Genomic DNA, 18,555 nt, shown 5'->3' on the forward strand with positions numbered 1-18,555 from the left:
TACAAATAATAAAAATGGTTAAAAAAAATAGTGTGAGTTATGGGTGTTAAAATATCTAAACTATCAACCTGTATTTATTCAGGTTATAAACTAACTTATAAACTATCAACCAGTATTTACTCAGCATTTTATATGCTAAATATATCCTTTAATTCTGTGTGTGTGTGTGTATGTGTGTCTGTGTATGCTTTTATAGGCGTTACTGGAAGAACAGAGATAACCCATGTGGAGTAATAGTATGGAAATATCCTGAAACTCCTTCAGAGTCTAAATAAACTGACTGGATTGGAGTTTCACAAGCAAGGAACCTGGTCCATGGGCAATTTGCTGCAGGTAAGTGAGAGGTATAATTTACTCTGTTAGAATCCCTCAAAGATTCATTGGCTATGGGGCTGTTAATTGCATTTCAGATGATTATAATGTTCATTTGGTACAGCTGACAGCTTCTCTTCCCTCCCAAACGTACACATGTGGATGCCAACATATGGCTAAATATCTGGTCATTTCATCTTGCTCATTTGGGCTTCAGTCAGTTACAAAAGGAGGAAGCAGGAGGAAAAAAGTACCCACCCCATAAAACTTTTACTAGCTGTGATTTCTGTGGAGGGGTGGGAGTCAGACTCGCTGTTCATGGAGCAGATGTTCCTCCAAAGTGCCTGGGAGTTGAAAGAGTGGCAGATTGGGCTGCCCAGGATTCAGAATGAAACAAGCAGACAACTGGCGATGCCCCCCACCTTCTCTTTTGAAAAGGGGGGCAGCCGTGAGGTCATTAATATGGAACAAAGTGTTTGGGAAAGGTAGCAGGCTTTTTATTCTTCCTTTGAAAACCCGGTGAGATTGGAATGCTGGATGTGGTCACAGCATGAAAATAGTTGCTGTTGGGCTGATGGGAAAGTTGAACTTGTCTAAATGAACCAGTGGGGAGGCATGAAAGTCCAAGTGACTCCTACAAGTGGCAGTTTGTGAGCTGGGGCGTGCGTTGTGGCATCTCCTTCTGCTTCCTGTCGGACCATCAATGGTCAAGGCGACGTGAGACTAGAAGTAAGAGCTGTCTAGCTCTGTTAAAGGGAAATAATAGGTTCATTCACCTGTGGTGTTTCACTGTGTTGAGGAGAAAAATAAAAGATCAAAGCCTGAATCTCTATCTTTGGCAAGAGAGATATTTGTACTTGCCATTTTAATTGGCAAATATTGACTCGAATCATTCATGCTGTTTTAAGGGGGAAAGAAGAAATGGTTGTAAGAACCTGAGATCACAGTTGAAGGTGGAATTGTTCATACATTTTCCTGTGAATATTTAGTCTTCGTAGGTTGCATATATAACAGCTATATGTCCTAAAGTCATAACTCAAGAGCTCCCTGGAACACAATTTTTCTTTCTTGCATCAACTCCATCACATTATGGAGACTAAGCCAATAGAAGACATGCTCTCTGTCTCTAAAGAGACCGCTCTGTTTTGAGAGTCATGTAAGAACACAGATATGGAGATGTTTTGTAGTGTGGAAAGTGCTTGCTAAACATGAGGAGGTAATGGTAAGAGTAAGTATTGTAGAGGAATGTGAACCAATAAAGAAAGGATTTGAGCTCTTTTTTGTTTTTAAGATTTTATTTATTTGTTTGAGAAAGAAATAGAGAGCAAGTGCATGAGCAAGGGGGGCAGAGGGACAAGCAATTGTGGAGTCTGTTGCAAGGCTTAATCCCAGGACCCTGAGATCACAACCTGAGCCGAAGTCAGATGCCTAACAGACTGAGCCATCCAGGTACCCTGTGAAGCTCTTTTCTTTTTTTCTTTTTTAAAGTGTATGTGATTGTCCCATTTCTTTGTCTTTAATCTTGGTCCTTCTATCTGTTCAGAAAGGGGGATGCTGTTTCCTTTCTTTTTTTCTTTCTTTCTTTTTTAAGATTTTATTTATTTGACAGAGAGCGAGACAATGAAGGGAGAACATAAGCCGGGGGAGGGGCATGGAAGAGGGAGAAGCAGTTTTTTCACTGAGCAGGGAGCCCGATCCTGGGGTCCATCCAAGGACTCTGGAATTATGACCTGAGCAGAAAGCAGACTCTTAACAACTGAGCCACCCAGGCACCCCTGGGATGCTATTTTAGTTAATATCGTTTGTTTATGGGGAAGAAAGACCTGTGTAAGTGAAAAGAGAATTATCTGGTAACATACATGGGCCAGAACTGAATCATAACTTGAAAACAAGGTGGGGAAAAGGCAGCGCTAGAATGTTCTCCTATTTTTGTTCTGTTCTCAAAAACAGAACACTTATCTCTCTGCAGCTCTACTTCTCCCTGAACTCCTATCCACCTCCTGCTTTTGATTGTTTTTCCTGGCACCGTGTTTGCCTATCTCATAATTTTGCCTTGCATGTAGTCTCTCATTGCCTTTCTCACTACTTTCCCTTTATTTGGCTTCAAACCCTGCCACGGATAGCCTACATCTGTTAGGCTGCACTCGGGAAACAGAAACTGTACCAGTTATTTTAACAGACACATTTTTTTTTTAATTTTTTCAATTTATTTATTTTCAGAAAAACAGTATTCATTATTTTTTCACCACACCCAGTGCTCCATGCAATCCATGCCCTCTATAATATCCACCACCTGGTTCCCCCAATCTCCCACACCCCCACCACTTCAAACCCCTCAGATTGTTTTTCAGAGTCCATAGTCTCTCATTGTTCATCTCCCCTTCCAATTTACCCCAACTCCCTTCTCCTCTCCATCTCCCCATGTCCTCCACGCTATTTGTTATGCTCCACAAATAAGTGAAACCATATGATAGTTGACTCTCTCTGCTTGACTGATTTCACTCAGCATAATCTCTTCCAGTCCCGTCCATGTTGCTACAAAAGTTGGGTATTCATCCTTTCTGATGGAGGCATAATACTCCGTAGTGTGTATGGACCACATCTTCCTTATCCATTCATCCGTTGAAGGGCATCTTGGTTCTTTCCATAGTTTGGCGACCATGGCCATTGCTGCTATAAACATTGGGGTACAGATGGCCCTTCTTTTCATGACATCTGTATCTTTGGGGTAAATACCCAGGAGTGCAATTGCAGGGTCATAGGGAAGTTCCACACATTTTAAGAATTATTAACCCGATACTGGAGAACTGGAAAGGCAAAAGGTGGCATTGAGGAATCACAGAAGTAGTCACTTCTATATTTGTTGCCCTGGTTTCAGGGACAGCAGGCAAGAGTTTGGGATGATTAGAAGTTGGAATACTGAAGAATGGATTTTGTACAGCTGGACTTCAGGAGTCTTGGGTGGCGGTGTTGCTTTAGAAGTTTAGGGGGTGGGGAGGACTCACATTGCTGAGATTTGTGTCTCTAACAAGGATTGTACCAGCTGGCTGTTGCTAGTGCCCCAGGAGCTCAGATTGGGGACCATATGCAGCTGGGACTCCAGAATATTGCGAGGGATCACTTCCAGCAAATACTGTAGCCTGAGAAACTAGAAGGGAGCCCACAGATGGGACCAGGTGGCAAAGGGGATATACTCTGCGGCGACCCAAGCCCCACCTCTCAAAACAAAATAGAGGAAGATGCATTTGATTGAAACGTAGTCATTTAATAATGACCACAATAAAAAAAAAAAAATTGGCGCAGGGCTATGCTGGACAGGTTTCCTTAAAATCAACTAAGGGCAGTTCTGTGATTACCATATAGTCCAGAGGCAAAATATGTGGATGTGATGTTATTGATGATTGAATTTTTAATGGTTTCATTGTGAAACAGCGTACATTAATGTGTAATTTTAAGAAATGACATTGGAGGTATTCCATGTACCTTGTTCCACTTTCCCTCTAGTGATAATTATCTTACAAAATTATAGGACAACAACTAGGATATCAAATTAGTACAGTCACAAGACAGAGCATTTCTATCATCACAAGGGGCCTTTCTCTTGTCCTTTTATAGCCACACCCACTTCATCCCCATCCCCCAATATTTGTCCTAAGCAACTTGCAACTACTGATCTTTCGGTTTCTATCATTTACTCATTACAAGAATGTTGTATAAATGGAATCATTTGGAATTGGCTTTTTTTTTTTTAAGATTTTATTTATTTGTTTGACACAGAGGGAGAGAAATCACAAGTAGGCAGAGAGGCAGGCAGAGAGAGAGCGGGAAGCAGGCTCTCCGCTGAGTAGAGAGCCCGATGCGGGACTCAATCTCAGGACCCTGAGATCATGACCTGAGCCGAAGGCAGAGGTTTAACCCACTGAGCCACCCAGGCGCCCCTGGAATTGGCTTTTTTTAAGCAATGTAATTCTCAGGAGGTTTACCTAAGTTATTGTACATAGTAATTCATTTTTTTTTAACTAAGTACTATTTCTGGGAAGGATATACAATAGTGTGTTTATGCAGTTGTTTCCAGTTTGGAGCTGTTATAAATACATTTGCTACAAAAATGAATGTACAGATTTTTGTGTGAAGATAAGATTTCATTTCGTTTCCCAAAAGTGAACTGCTTGATTATGTGACAGTTGCATATTTAGAATTTTTTTCCCTAGCTCTATTGTAATATAACTGACATACAACATTGTATAAGTTTAAGGTTTACAAACGGATGATTTGAGACAAGTGTATACTATGAACTGTTTACTTCTATAAGGTTAGTTAACAACATGCTATGTTTGAAATAATTGCCATTTTGTGGTGGTGGTGGTGAGAACATTTTAGATCTATTCTCTCAGCTATGCAAAACAGTATCATTAACTATAGTCATCCTGTTGTACCTGAGCTCTCCAAACCTTATTCATCTTGTAACAAAGTTTATACGTTTGGAGCAATGCCTCCTTATAACTTCCCACAACCCTTGGTAATAATCAATCTCCTATTTGTTTTATGAGTTCAGTGTTTTTCGATCATACAGTATTTGTCTTTCTCTATCTGACTTATTTTACTTAGCATAATGCCGTCAAGGTCTACCCATTTTATCACAAACAGCAGAATTTTTTATGACTAATATTTCATATATATGTATCTATATAGTTATATATGTTACTTATATATAATATGAAAAAAATTATAACATTTTCTTTATCCATTTATTGATTGACCCTTAAGTTGTTATCATGTCTTGGTTATTGTGACTAATGCTGCATTGAAGATGGGAGTGCAGACATTCAAGATACTTTCATTTTCTTTAGATAATATATCCAGAGGTGGAATTACTGGATCATATGGTAGTTCTGTTTTTAATTTTTGGGGGGCATCTGTATACTGCTTTCTACAGTGGCTGCACCAATTTATACTCCCATCATTGGTCCCCCAGGGTTTCCCTTTTCTCCTTATCCTTGCCAACACTTTTAGCTATACATTTTTTGTTTGTTTCTTTGTTTTTTTCAGGTTTTTTTTTTTTAAATAATGCAGGTATGAGGAGATCTCTCATTGTGGTTTTGATTTGCAACAGGAAAGCTAGAAAAAGATGCTCTCAACCAGGAAAGGAAGGACAGAGTGAGGAGTGAGTTACCCCAACCTTTTGGGACACTGCATAAAGGACTTACTGGGATGTGACCCCATCCAGAAACTGGCAAAGCTAACATGTATGGGGGTACCTAGGAACAAATATTTATGGCAGGGGCCCCAGGATCAGCCATGCGGTGGGAGGAACAGTGGTTTTAGTGACCTACTCTGCAGAAGACTTCATCAGCTTTTGCCACTAAGGAAACGAGACTCAGACAGCCTATGAATTTCAGTGGATTTAGCCCCACAGGTTTTCGTGTTTGCAGATGCCAGCTGTTCTGAGTTCTTTCCCGTTCCTGCCCACAGCATTCCTAGGCTGGGAGCCCCTGAGTCCCAAATGGTAGCCAGTCCTGTGCTTTGTGGCTGTGCAAATACATAATGCCAGTCTCGTCCCACTTGTTGATTTTTGTCTTTGTTGCTTGTGCTTTTGGTGTGATATCCACCCCCCGCCCAAAAAATGTTGCCAAGACCAATGTCAAAGAGCTTTTCCCTAATTATGTCATTGTGTCTTTATTTTCATTTCCCTAAAAACTAGTGATGCTTAAAATCATTTTTTTTGTGTGTGTTTATTTACTGTATGCATGTCCTCTTCAGGGAAATATCTGTTCATGTTTCTTATCCATTTTCTAATTGAATTGTTTGTTTGTTTTTAAGTTCTTTATTTTTTTTGAGAGAGAACATGAGCGGGGGGAGGGGAAAGAAAGGCAGAGGAGGAAGCAGACTCCCTGCCAATCAGAGGGACCAACACAGGGCTCAATCCCAGAACCCTGAGATCATGACCTGAGCAGAAGGCAGATGCTTAACCCACTGAGTCACCCCAGGCACCCCAGTATTTTAACTCTAGAGTTTTGAGAACTTCATTTTTTTTTCTTTTTTGTATATTCTTGGCACTAAGCTTTGTCAGATAAATAGTTTGCAAATGTTCTCTCCCATTTTTTAACTTGAGTTTTTACCCTCTACTAGGCATTCACAGAACAAAAGTTTTGAATTTTCATGATGTCCAGTTTTCCAGTTTTCCCCTTCATGGATCATGCTGTTAGTGTCCAGTCCAAGAATTCTTTGCCTACCCTCAGGTCCCAAAGGTTTCCTCTCATGTTTTTATTTTTTTCCAAAAAATTTTGTATTCTTACTTATTGTATGTAAGTACATAATCCAGTTGGAGCTAAGTTTTGTATAGGAGGCGAGACTTCAGTCAGATTTAACTTGATTGCCCATGGATGTGGACTTGCTCCTTTTCGAGTGGGTATCTATGGGTCGTCTCCTTCATTTCATTTGAAAACCTCCTGGTTTTTGATGTAATGACTAATTTGCACTCAAAATGCAGACATTGGGGACATTATATTATGGGACTCTATATCTTATTCAGAACTTCTGTATTCGCTGGCTCCTTCTGAAAGGTAGAGTTCACACCAGGGTGGAACAGAATTCATATTCCTTAATTGGCCTTTGTTGACACGTGAGTGGATTGGGGCTTTTCATTACTTCCGGGCAATAGTTTCAGCTCTCCCACTAGATGTCCATTGATACTTCCCTGGCTAGTATAGGAGTGCATGTAACCTCTACCCACTTGGCCACCACTGACAACGCGGGCCGAAGAGTGGCCTCATGCATGGCTGCTGGGTGGAGGTGAAAGTCATGACTGTCCCCATGGCCAATTCTGATACTACTGTGGCATGTCAGGAGAAGGTCCCCTTGTTACTGTTAGGTGGAGACAGTAGTCTGGGGGGTCTCTATGTCATTCCGACTGACAATGCAAGGGATACAGGGTGCCTTGTTGCTGCCTGGCAAGGATAAACATTCTGATGTCCTACCTGGCCTTCTCTGGTATCACCTTACTGGGAAGTTTGGGGGACATTTCATAGCTTGGTGAAGGTGAAAATCTAGGTCCACACTTGGATTTTGCTGGCCTGAGAGGGGATAGAGCTACGAGTCTTTTCTGTGATGTTCAGCTGGGTGAGAGTCTTGTCTCACGGTTTTCTTTCTTGCTAAGTCATGTTTTCTTTGTCTTTTGAATAGAGAGAGCAGGACTTTGTTGTTTCCTTTTTTTTTTTTTTTTTTTTTTTTTTTTTTTGTCTGGACCTGTCAGTTTTTCTGGGTCTCTGGTCTCTTCTACCTTAAATCTGGGATATATGAGGCAAAAGGAAAACCCAAGACCTCTCACCACTGTGTCCTCACTTGGATCTAAGTTTCAGAGATTGTCTGTCTCTTGATCTCCACCTTTCAAGGTCTTATGTTTTTCTTTCTTTTCTTCTTACTCGATGGGGTGAATAGGAAAAGGAAAATCTACTCTACATCCTGAAAGTGGTAGTCCCTTGGAAGCATTTTTGAAGATACTGCGATGGATCTATTTACATGACTAAATTTTAAAATATAATCAAGTCAGAACAAGCAAACAAGAAAACAAAACAAAAATCCAACTTTTCGCCAAATCCATTCCCCTGTATTTGGGCAGGAATACCTGCAAAAACCATCTTACAGAGATGATGGCTTCACATAGTAGGGACTTAAGGATAATTATGGAATGAAGGAATATTTGCTAAATGAATTAAATTAACAACTTTTCTCTTACCTGTTAGAGAATATGCTAGACACTAAGTAGGATAGGTAGGTCCCATACTACATACATGTCATATCATTGAGACCTAACTATCAAGTTATATAAAAACCATCCCCAGTGCTAAAATAGAAAGACTAACATAACTACACTATGTGTTCAGAAGTTGTCTTTCATCTCCTTAGAGTAAGGCAGTGTCTTGTTCATCTTTGCTGCTAGTGCCTGATGCTACACATTACTCATCATACATGACTTGCCCTAGAAATTTAGCAGAGGGAGGGAGCATGCTTTGAGATGCTGGAAGTAATCTGTCTCATATTCTCAATATGCAGTAACCTCTGCAGAAAAGGAGTTCTGTAGCATTTCTAGATAATATAGTCCCACATTTCACATTTCTTTAGCCAGTCAGGGAATTCTTAATGTCAATCCTCGTCCTATGAATGAGCCCAGGTGCTTATTGTTGTAGCCTTGGTGGAAGCAGAAGAAAGATAAGCACCTTTCTTCACACATACACTTTAAAATATTTAAGATAAGGTACCCCTCTATTTGTATTTTATGATACATGCTTTGAGCCCAAATAGCAACTGTGGTAACCTTGTGTTTTGCAATAGATGTAGACCGGTGGTCTCTGAGTCAAGTGTCAATGCCACCCATCCCATTATACATAAGAAAAAAATAACTACAAAGAAAAATAAAAAATAGCAACATGTGATACCAAAATGATTTAACATCGTTGCCCTTTAAGATAGGCATGAATTCTGTCCTTAAACATATAGCCCAAGGAGGTGCTCTGAATTTCATGGATTGGTTATAAAAAGTCTTTCAGGGTAGGTATCACATAGACAATGGCTTTCCAGTTTCCTAAGGAAAGGACTTTATCCACAAATACAAAAAAGAACCTTGACAGAAAGCGTGAAGTACCACCAGCAAATAGTTTAGCACTTTGCTCTTGGACTAGTGGACACTAGAGGCTTAGAGAAAGTGCAAGAACTCTGATGCTTTAAGAATCTTGATGGACCAGAAACAGACCATGCTTCATGCAAAGCAAAGGGCTTGCTGCAAAAGCTGAGGAGTTTACTGATTGACTACAGTTGAAAAGCGAACTTTGCAACCTACATCATAAAACACTTACTTAGAGGACATCAGCTTTGATTTTGTGTATTGATAAAGCAGGAGTGTACTTAGGGGGTTTTCTAAATAATGAATATTTACAGAATCCATTTTTTTAAAAAGCATCCTGGTTTTTGTTTGGTTGTTTTCATCTTAAAAAGCTTGCTCTTGGGGTGAAAAGCTTCCCATGAGTGCCTACTGCTATAAAATAAATAGGAAGAGTGTAATATGAAGTATGGTGAGTTCTACTTTATACAGTTTTCAGTAAGGACTAAGCCTATTAAAATAAAGAGATTATATTTATATTTGGTATTCTTATTTCATGGAAATGAAACTTTGATTTCCTCTTCACTTTACTATCTCCTCTATACAGAAAATCAGACTGAGAACAAGAATTTGGAAATCTATGGCAGAATTTTATCTGTCCTTTAAACTTCGTAGCTTCCACTAATTGAAATGATCAGAATACTATACAGTACTCAGCCTGGAAGATAATCCATATTAACAGAAAACTACCCTATTCTGTGGTTTTTTTTTTTAATTTTTTATTTTTTATAAACATATATTTTTATCCCCAGGAGTACAGGTCTGTGAATCACCAGGTTTACACACTTCACAGCACTCACCAAAGCATATACCCTCCCCAATGTCCATAATCCCACCCCCTTTATTCTGTGGGTTTTAATATTTACAAAGATTATTAGGTTTTAAAACTTTGTCATGCCTGGAGTAATTATTTCCTTTTAAATATGGTTTTATTATATTCAGAATTAAAATGTTATTTAAAATATATCTTGGTATTATTAAAAACAAAACTACTTTTATTCTTAGAAACTTTCAAACAAAGTAATGAAATATTAATCACTTTGTTAAGGAAGAAAGATTCTGTGATAGAACCTATTTAAATGTTGTAGTTTTTTCTTCTTCTTTCTTTAAGACCACAAAAGTAAAGATTTGGCTCATCTCTGTCTCTCTAGATCTTTAGAAGCTTCACGCCTTGAAGAAATATATTACATCTTTTTTTTAAAGGACTTATTATAATCAAGGCAGTAGTTTATGGGAAAAGACAAATCTAAAAAGTCCTATTTCAAAATCTTGCTTCCCAAACTAGAGTAAAACAAGAGAGGATAGGATTGAAAGGAATTTGACTTGTAAGAAATGGCAGGAAGCTGAGAGCCCATAAGCAATTTTTTAATAAAATATTAATTTTTATTTTCAAAGTTAAGGTCAAAATATAAAAGCTAATAAAGAAATTAAAGACATCGAAAAGTATGAGTAAAAGAGTGGCAGGCACCTTTTATTGCCATCCTCCTAAATATGAGTTGCAGAAAAATTTGCAGTTTTCCTGCAGTTTTTTACATGCTAAATCATGTAAGACAAGACTTAGCCATTTATTCTGAGCCACATGACCTAGTTGAAAGCTGAGAGGTGTTAGATAGGTAGACAATGCAGAGAACACAATCAGAGAGATTGCATCTTCTTGCCACATTCCAGCTTATCAAACATAATTTCAGAAGTTTCTAGGTATATGTGAAACACCTTTTGAAGGAAGAGTTGGTCCATGTCTCTGAAGTCTCCTATCCTGTCTGTCCCACTAGGTGAAATGATCACATTATTGGCAGGGCCTTGATTTTCTCAGGTTTTTTCTTTCCCCAATGACAAATAGGCTTAATAACATGAGAATCCCCTATGCTTGATTATTACATTTTACATCTTTAAAGCTCCATATTCATGTTGCAAACACAATGAAATATCTCTGCAGTAAAGTAAAATGCTTCACAGCGCACATTGACTGTTCAAGAAACCAAACCATAAACCAGAAATTTCAAGGCAGTAAAACAATTTTTGAGGCAACCATTCCATTCAACTGAATGGTATGCATCTATTTCAGAGAGCAGCTCCTAAATTCAATGCCTTGCACAGAGAAGGTACAGCAATAACAAATTTTTGAATGAATGGTTGTTTATTTCATACATTTGGAAATAACAAGGTAGAATCAATAGTGTGCTGGAAAACCAGCTCTCTGAAGAAAAACAATAACAAACAAACAAACAAACAAAAAAACACAAAAGCTCCGGTTTTTGATGTTTTCCCGTTTCTGTGGTGTAAATACTCCCTCTATGGCCTGTTTCCAAGAACCAATGTGATGTCACTGAACACAGAGGAGGAAAGAGATATTCTGCACAGAATATTCTCTTGCAAACTGGTACAAACTAGCTCCAGGATTCTGCTGGTAAGTTACTTGGCTTGTTTTCATGTGATTTGGCAAAAGAAAATCATAGCACCAGATTTCCTTTGGTTAATTAGCTGACATGGTATTGACAAAAACTGGAGGATTCCTTTTTTTTTTCTTTCCTTTTCTTTTCTGTTTTTTTTTTTTTTTTTTTCTCGGTAATGATAACAAAGTGTTACTTTTTTTCTAGTGGGTTACCTGCAGGAAGTAGGTTGTAAGAATGCCTCCCCAGGAGTGTGTGTGCTTTTGATAGCAAATAAAAACCAGTGAAGTCCTTGTGAATTTTCCTGAAGTTGAAAAAGAAATCTCTTTAACAAGGGCCACCTACTTTGGGCCTGGGAGCTGTTCAGCAGGCCTTGAAGATCCTTATTCTTAGCCACTACAAGCTCAGCAACTGGATATGAAAGCCCTAGGCACAGCACTCTTTTAGCAACATGGTATATTAAGTCTTAAAATTTATAAAATCCTTCCAATCCCCAGGATGCCCAACTACTTTTGAACTCAAGAAATTTAGTACATGGATGTATTATAAAAAATCTTGAAGATAGTTTAACTACAGTTGAAACAATCACTCATTATAGAACTTCTATGGACCAAACCCTGTGCTGCCCATTTTTACACACACACACACACACACACACACACACACACTTGTATTTATATAAAATTTATATATTAAACATAAAAATAATAAATATAAATGCATATATTTTTACTTAATTCATGTGCCTTTACACTTTGTGGTAAAAACAGAAATTCTTCCACTTTATGAAGAGTGAAAATGGCATCCCACAGGTTATTAAAAATAATATTTTAATAACAATGACAGTCATCATCTGTTTCATATCTACTATGTCGTAGGCATTTCATATTTACCATTTTAATCAGTATTCTTCATGCTATTTATGCTCTATAGATGAGGTAAATGAAGCTGATACTGAGAAAAAGTTATGCATGAGATCAAGGGGTATTAAGTTAGGAAGAGTTGAATCATCACAAGTCCATATTTCTCTAAATCCATTGTTTGCCTTGTATTAATTCAGTCATCCCACATGTGTTTATTGAGTACCCACTGTGATTCAGGCACTGTTCTTGGCTTTGGGGATACAATAAAAAGCAAACACAAATTCCAGCTCTTCTTTATCCACATTTTAGTCAGCATAGACAGTCAACAAAGAAAGAAGTATAATAAAAATACTATCAAACGAGTATTATGCCAGATGGTGGTAGGCTCTATAGAAAACTATAAAGGAGGGAAGGAACAAATTATACTGGTGTGGGAGTGCCTTGCCATTTTAAATGGAGAATCAAGGGAAGGCATCACAAAGGAAGTAAGCAAAACCCAAAGGAGGTGAGAGACTGAAGCATGCAGATATCTGGGAGCACAGATGCTCAGGTGGAGGAAATGAGGGGAGAGGCCAGGAAGTGAGAGCATGCTTAGTGCATTTGGGGAACACCAAAAGCTACAGAACAGTGAAGCAGAGCAAGGGAGGGAGAAGGGATGGAACTGGGGTACTGCAAGTGGGGTATGTGGGTTAGGATGCTAGATTCCTCTGGCTTCTGTGGGGAGTATAGACTGAAGAGTGAGGAGTGGAGTGAGTGAGTGAGTGAGGAGAGAAGAAGAAAGAACAATTAGTAGGCTGTTGCAAAATTCATGCGAAAGATGATCGTTTCTTACAGCATGACGATAGAGGCACACGTGGTAAGAATTGGTTGGATTCTGAGTATGGCTGGAGTATATATAATTTTTGAGATGCTTCAAGGTAGGATGGGAAAGAGCAAAAGTAAGCATAATGCTAAAGTTTTTGGATGGGATAAATGGAAGTTTCAGTTTTCATTTATTGAAAATGGGCAGGGCCTTGGAAAGGGAGATTTGGGGTAGAAGATGAGCTTGTCTAAAATATGGTAAGTTTAAAATGGAGGGGAATGCAAGAATAAAATAATATCTAACTTCAAAGTATAATTATAAGTTTTATTAAGTTAATGTATATGAGAAGACTATCAATGTTGGTTAGCTCTTTTTTCTTCATCCTAGTCTCAGTAGGGTGGTATAATTGTGTCAAGACTAAGATTTAGAGAGTAGCTATAATAGAATCAGTAGACCATGGGTAACTTATTTCATATACAGAGGAACAGGGTTTTTTTGTTTTTGTTTTTGTTGTTTTGTTTTGTTTGTTTTTGTTTTGTTTTGTTTTTACTTTGGCTTAAAATCTCAGAACAGGCTGGTGTGTGCTTGCGGATACAGAGTTTCTCAGGCTAGAAGGAAGACTCAAGACAGAAGAAGATAGCATGGGGTTGGCCCTGTTGAAGTCATTTCCAAACATCTGGAGTTGTTAAGAAATTAAATGGAAGAATCTGGCAGCCTGCAGGAGAAAATAACACCAGGTATGAGCTATGCCGCTCTGGGTCAGCAGCTAACATCAGGTGCAGAGTTAAGGAAGTTCTACCTCAGACACAGTGTGACGTTGTCACCTGAAGATAGAAGGGGGTCATAAGAAGAAGATGGTGTGTCAGAGCAACATTCTCAGTGTGCTCACTGCCAGATGGAAGTTGTTATACAACCTCTTGACCAAGATGAGAGTGAGTGGACATTTCCTAAGGCAAGACTTCCAAGAGGTTCTTAGAAACACCATTGGGCATCTTCATGAAATATGTGAATTTTTGATTCAGAGAAAATTAGAAAGTATCTCCTCTACCCATTAATGAGGCCTAATTTTTCACGCATTGGTTGGGGATGCCAAAGGTTATTCCTGTTGTATGTCATAGAGGACAGCCATTTCTCCAAGCAACCCTGGTGTGGTAGATGGTGACCTGGCCATCTGGAGGCATAAGGGACCCCTGTGGGAATTTTGGTAGTTAAATCCCAATGTCACTTTTCCATGCTGAGCCATTATATGCTCCTTATATGCCATTCTGTGGTTTTCTTACACTTTAGAGATTTAGTTGGTTTTACTTTACTTTCTGAGATGTTGTTACCTATGTCTTTATCCTCATAATTCATCTTAAGATGGTAAAGTTTTCCTGACTCTAATTTTACTTACTCTTTCTGTAAAAAGGATTTAGTGCTCTTGTCTGAACTTCCCTTAACCATAAGCCATATTCCTTAGGCTGAGTGTCTTGGGCCCCTGCTATTAGTCTATCCTAGATACTTCCTTTCACACAACGCATAGAGACATGCTGGCAGCTGGCTGTTGAAATAGATGTCTTGTGGAAGAGTACCTCCTTCGCTTTACTAACACACCCTAGTTGAGTAGTGACTACCAGGTGTTGTTTACTATGTTTTATCTAGAGGCAGGGTCACCCTAGGCCCTACCAGGTTGCCCCATGGTCTAAGGGGTCCATGTTTTGCTGCTAATCCATGCTGAGGCACAGCAGATAAGGCACACTCTCCTTTTCTCACATCTGCTTTTTACTCATTTATGGCCCCTTGTCTCTATTTCTGCTTTCAGATATCAGCCTTTTCCTCAATATCTGGGGCAAATATCTTCCTAATGAAGCAACTCCGGATGTCCCCCTGTGGAATATGTGCTCCCTGGATTGTCACTGCGTTCTTGTAGACATGTCTTATAGCATCTTATATGTACCTCTTTATGTGTGTGTGTATGTTCTTCCCTTACTACTTGAAGATTAGCTCCTTCCTTACAGCCTGAACAATAAGCATCACTTAGCTCTCCAAAGCCTGGGAATCCCTAGGGCAGCTGAGAAAGTTAATGAGACCCATAGGCTGGGAGTCTGGGATGTATTAGGAAAGGCTTAAGAAAAATCTCCCTGTAGACAACTAGCTTTAATTATAATTGAGATTTAAATTCATTTCAGTAACATACATTCACTTAGGGTAATAGAGCTCAAGGTCGCGAATGTTATCGTAGATTACCAGGATGAAACAGGCAAGAGAAGAAAGGGCTGGTAAATATTAGCAGGCCATTAAAGCCATAAGTTTGATTTATTTTATTATTATGCTATTTGGATGAGTTGGGGTGTTGGGACTCTTTTTGCAAGACTGCCTTAGGACTTGAGGAAAAGTCTATGAGCCAAAGACTAAACCTTTCAACTTGTAGCAACTTGATAACATCTTATAATTAGCCATGGACTCCCTTCGCCTTTTAAAAAGTTACCTATTTAAAAAAATAAAAAATAAAAAATTATTGAGAATGAGATCAGATGAATCAAAAGAAATAGAATCCACATTTTGTTGCTAGCCATAAACATAAAAACAAAGCACTTATCTCTAAAGCAAACTCTGTCCAAATGCTGGTATAAACACCCTGTTTTTCAGACTTAATGGGAATGTTGTGTTTAACTCCACATATACAGTGCTAAGACTTAACTATTTGACTCAGGTGGTTTTTCACAGATCAGTTGAGAAAGCAACATACTTATTTAATAAAATCCAAAAGCCCTGAAAACAACTTTCTTTAATCTGTAATAAACTGAAACATATATATATATATATATATATATATATATATATATATATATATGAATTTGCAGTATCTTCAATCAAGCTCCTTTCAGCATAAGCCCATCAACAGATGAATGGATCAAGAAGATGTGGTATATATACACAATGGAATACTATGCAGCCATCAAAAGAAATGAAATCTTGCCATTTGCAACAACATGGATGGAACGAGAGCGTATCATGCTTAGCGAAATAAGTCAAGCAGAGAAAGACAACTATCATATGATCTCCCTGATATGAGGAAGTGGTGATGCAACATGGGGGCTTAAGTGGGTACGAGAAGAATCAATGAAAGAAGATGGGATTGGGAGGGAGACAAACCATAAGTGACTCTTAATCTCACAAAACAAACTGAGGGTTGCTGGGGGGAAGGGGGTTTGGGAGTAGGGGGGTGGGATTATGGACATTGGGGGGGGTATGTGCTTGGGTGAGTGCTGTGAAGTGTGTAAACCTGGCGATTCACAGACCTGTACCCCTGGGGATAAAAATATATGTTTATAAAATAAATAAATAAATAAATAAATAAAAATTTCAAAAAAAAAAAAAAAGACATAAACACAACTTCAGCGGCCCTTAGGTTGAAACCACTAAGAAAGAAGAATCATTATGGAAATTACACTCAGTTTGTACTGCTTTCCTGCAATTCCCCATCCTTTATTGTTAGTAAGCCTTGCTTTATTCTGAAAAGTTCCACTTCATACTAACACGGCTATTGACCATGAAATCCAGAAAAAAGAAGAAGGAGAAGAAGAAGAGGCCAGGGAGGGAAAGGGGGAGGTGGCAGGGAAGGAAGGGAGGGGCGGGGAGGAGGTGGAAGGGGAGGAAGAGGAGGAGAAGAAAAAGTCAACTGTGAGAAACAGAAGGTTTTCAAAGCACGCTGTGACCCAGCAAAATACTCTCCCCACATTGTATACAGAAAGGAATACAGGAACGTACATTCACAGGTGTCATTATTTACCCAAGTTTATAGCCAGTTCATTTAGTCAATGAAATGGGCTTTTAATTTATTCATGTCTCTATTTATTTAGTTAGTTTTTATAACCTCATTGATTTTTCTGCCTACAAAACACTGTTGTAAAGTCAAAATCAAAATTAAAAATTAAAATTAATAATTAAAATTAAAATTTAAAATTAAAAATCAAAACTAAATTTCCCCATAACTCCGTATTCCCCAAAGAACTTCCGTTATTTATCTCTTCCCTCTCCCCATTTTGTAGTAGAGGTAACTGGATCTCAGAACTGTGACTTGACTAAGACATTATTTAAATCAAAGCTTTTTACTGTAAAACCCATGATTGGGGTGTGTGTGTGTGTATGTGTGTGTTTATTCCTTTTGCATTCTATAAACATTTCATATTCAGTGGGAAAAGATAACTTTATCTTCTTCAGCACAAATATATTCTTTGGACCTGATCATTTATTCTTTTGTTTATCCACATATTCATTCTACCACTTATTGAATAATAAATATTAGTGAGGCTTAAATAAATACTAGAGAAATAAATGACTTAGGAAGAGGAGAAAAGAGATAAAGTGGTTGAGAAAGAGGAGCAAAGTCACCTCAACAAAGAGAAAGGGATTGCATTTCAATTAGAAAAGAAAAAGCTGAGTCTGGATTAAAACAGATTTCCATTCTATACGTTGTGCCCTTAAGAACTGCACAACGTGCTTCCTACCTCTGATGAGCTTGTTTAATCAGTATGTTTCCCTGAAAGTTTCCATTACTGAAGTATCTTCATTGCTGAGACCCTCCAGTGTTACAACACACTGGAGGGTGAAGTCAACACTGGCTAGATACACGTTATCCTGAGTGTTCCATTCAGAGATAAATAAGATAAAATCCCTGACTTTGTGATGGCCAAGTCCAGTAATGGGAACCCCTCCATGCACTTGTCTTGAGGTTTTATAACAGCTTCCTCAGATTATATAAGAGTTACAGGCACACTCATACTGTTGGGTATGCTCTCAATCGTATGTAAGGTTACATCTCAAATACAGACTGTCTTCCTGTCTATGTCCCCATTTCTGTGTTCCACCGCTGCCTTCCTTTCATCTTCATTCCTCATAGCTTGAACTAATTCTGGTTCCTCCGAAATGTAGACCTACAGGTGCCGGTAGAAAAAGAAGAAAGGGAAGCATTGGAAGCATCAGGAAACAATCTCATTAGTCTCCTTTCTTCTTGACCCAGAAACATTTCAGAACTTTGGTTGAGTTCCCTGGATGGCACATGGTTTTCTGAATTATTTTGAATGTGTGCTTTTTGATATGTTCGTTTTACCAATTTAAGAATATGTCACCAGTCTGAGCGATCACAAAATATTTCACTTTGGAGTCTGAGCCAAGCCTTTTCAAAAATGAATACCTAATATTGAATTCATCCTCCAATACATAGTTGTATTTTTTTTTTGACTACAAATCCACTTAACAAATATTTTTCAAGAGGCATAAGGTGGTAGAGATAATTAAAAATAATTAAAATTAGAAGCTCTGGGGTACAGATCTAGAGCCATCACTTACTAACTGTGTAACTTTGGCCAAGTCACTTAGCTTCTTTGAACCTCAATTTGCCTTTTGATAAAATTATGTCAATCATATCTCCCTCAAGCGCTTGTCATGAACATTAAATAAAACAATATTTGAGGGATACCTGCATGGTTCAGTCGGCTAAGTGTCTGAATCTTGGTTTCAGCTCAGGTCATGATCCCAGGGTCATAAGAT

At 38.5% G+C, this 18,555-nt stretch overlaps 1 long non-coding RNA gene across 1 annotated transcript; it reads left to right on the forward strand.

The window, feature by feature from the left end:
• The first annotated feature begins 202 nt into the window (after positions 1-202).
• LOC132008074 (uncharacterized) lies at positions 203-15,759 on the forward strand. The gene is made up of 3 exons (XR_009401535.1): positions 203-333; positions 13,592-13,760; positions 14,825-15,759. It is a non-coding gene; the product is annotated as an uncharacterized LOC132008074 (long non-coding RNA).
• Positions 15,760-18,555: the final 2,796 nt, after the last annotated feature.

Source organism: Mustela nigripes, unplaced genomic scaffold (assembly GCF_022355385.1).
Source record: "Mustela nigripes isolate SB6536 unplaced genomic scaffold, MUSNIG.SB6536 HiC_scaffold_33, whole genome shotgun sequence".
NCBI classification, from domain to species: Eukaryota; Metazoa; Chordata; class Mammalia; order Carnivora; family Mustelidae; genus Mustela; species Mustela nigripes.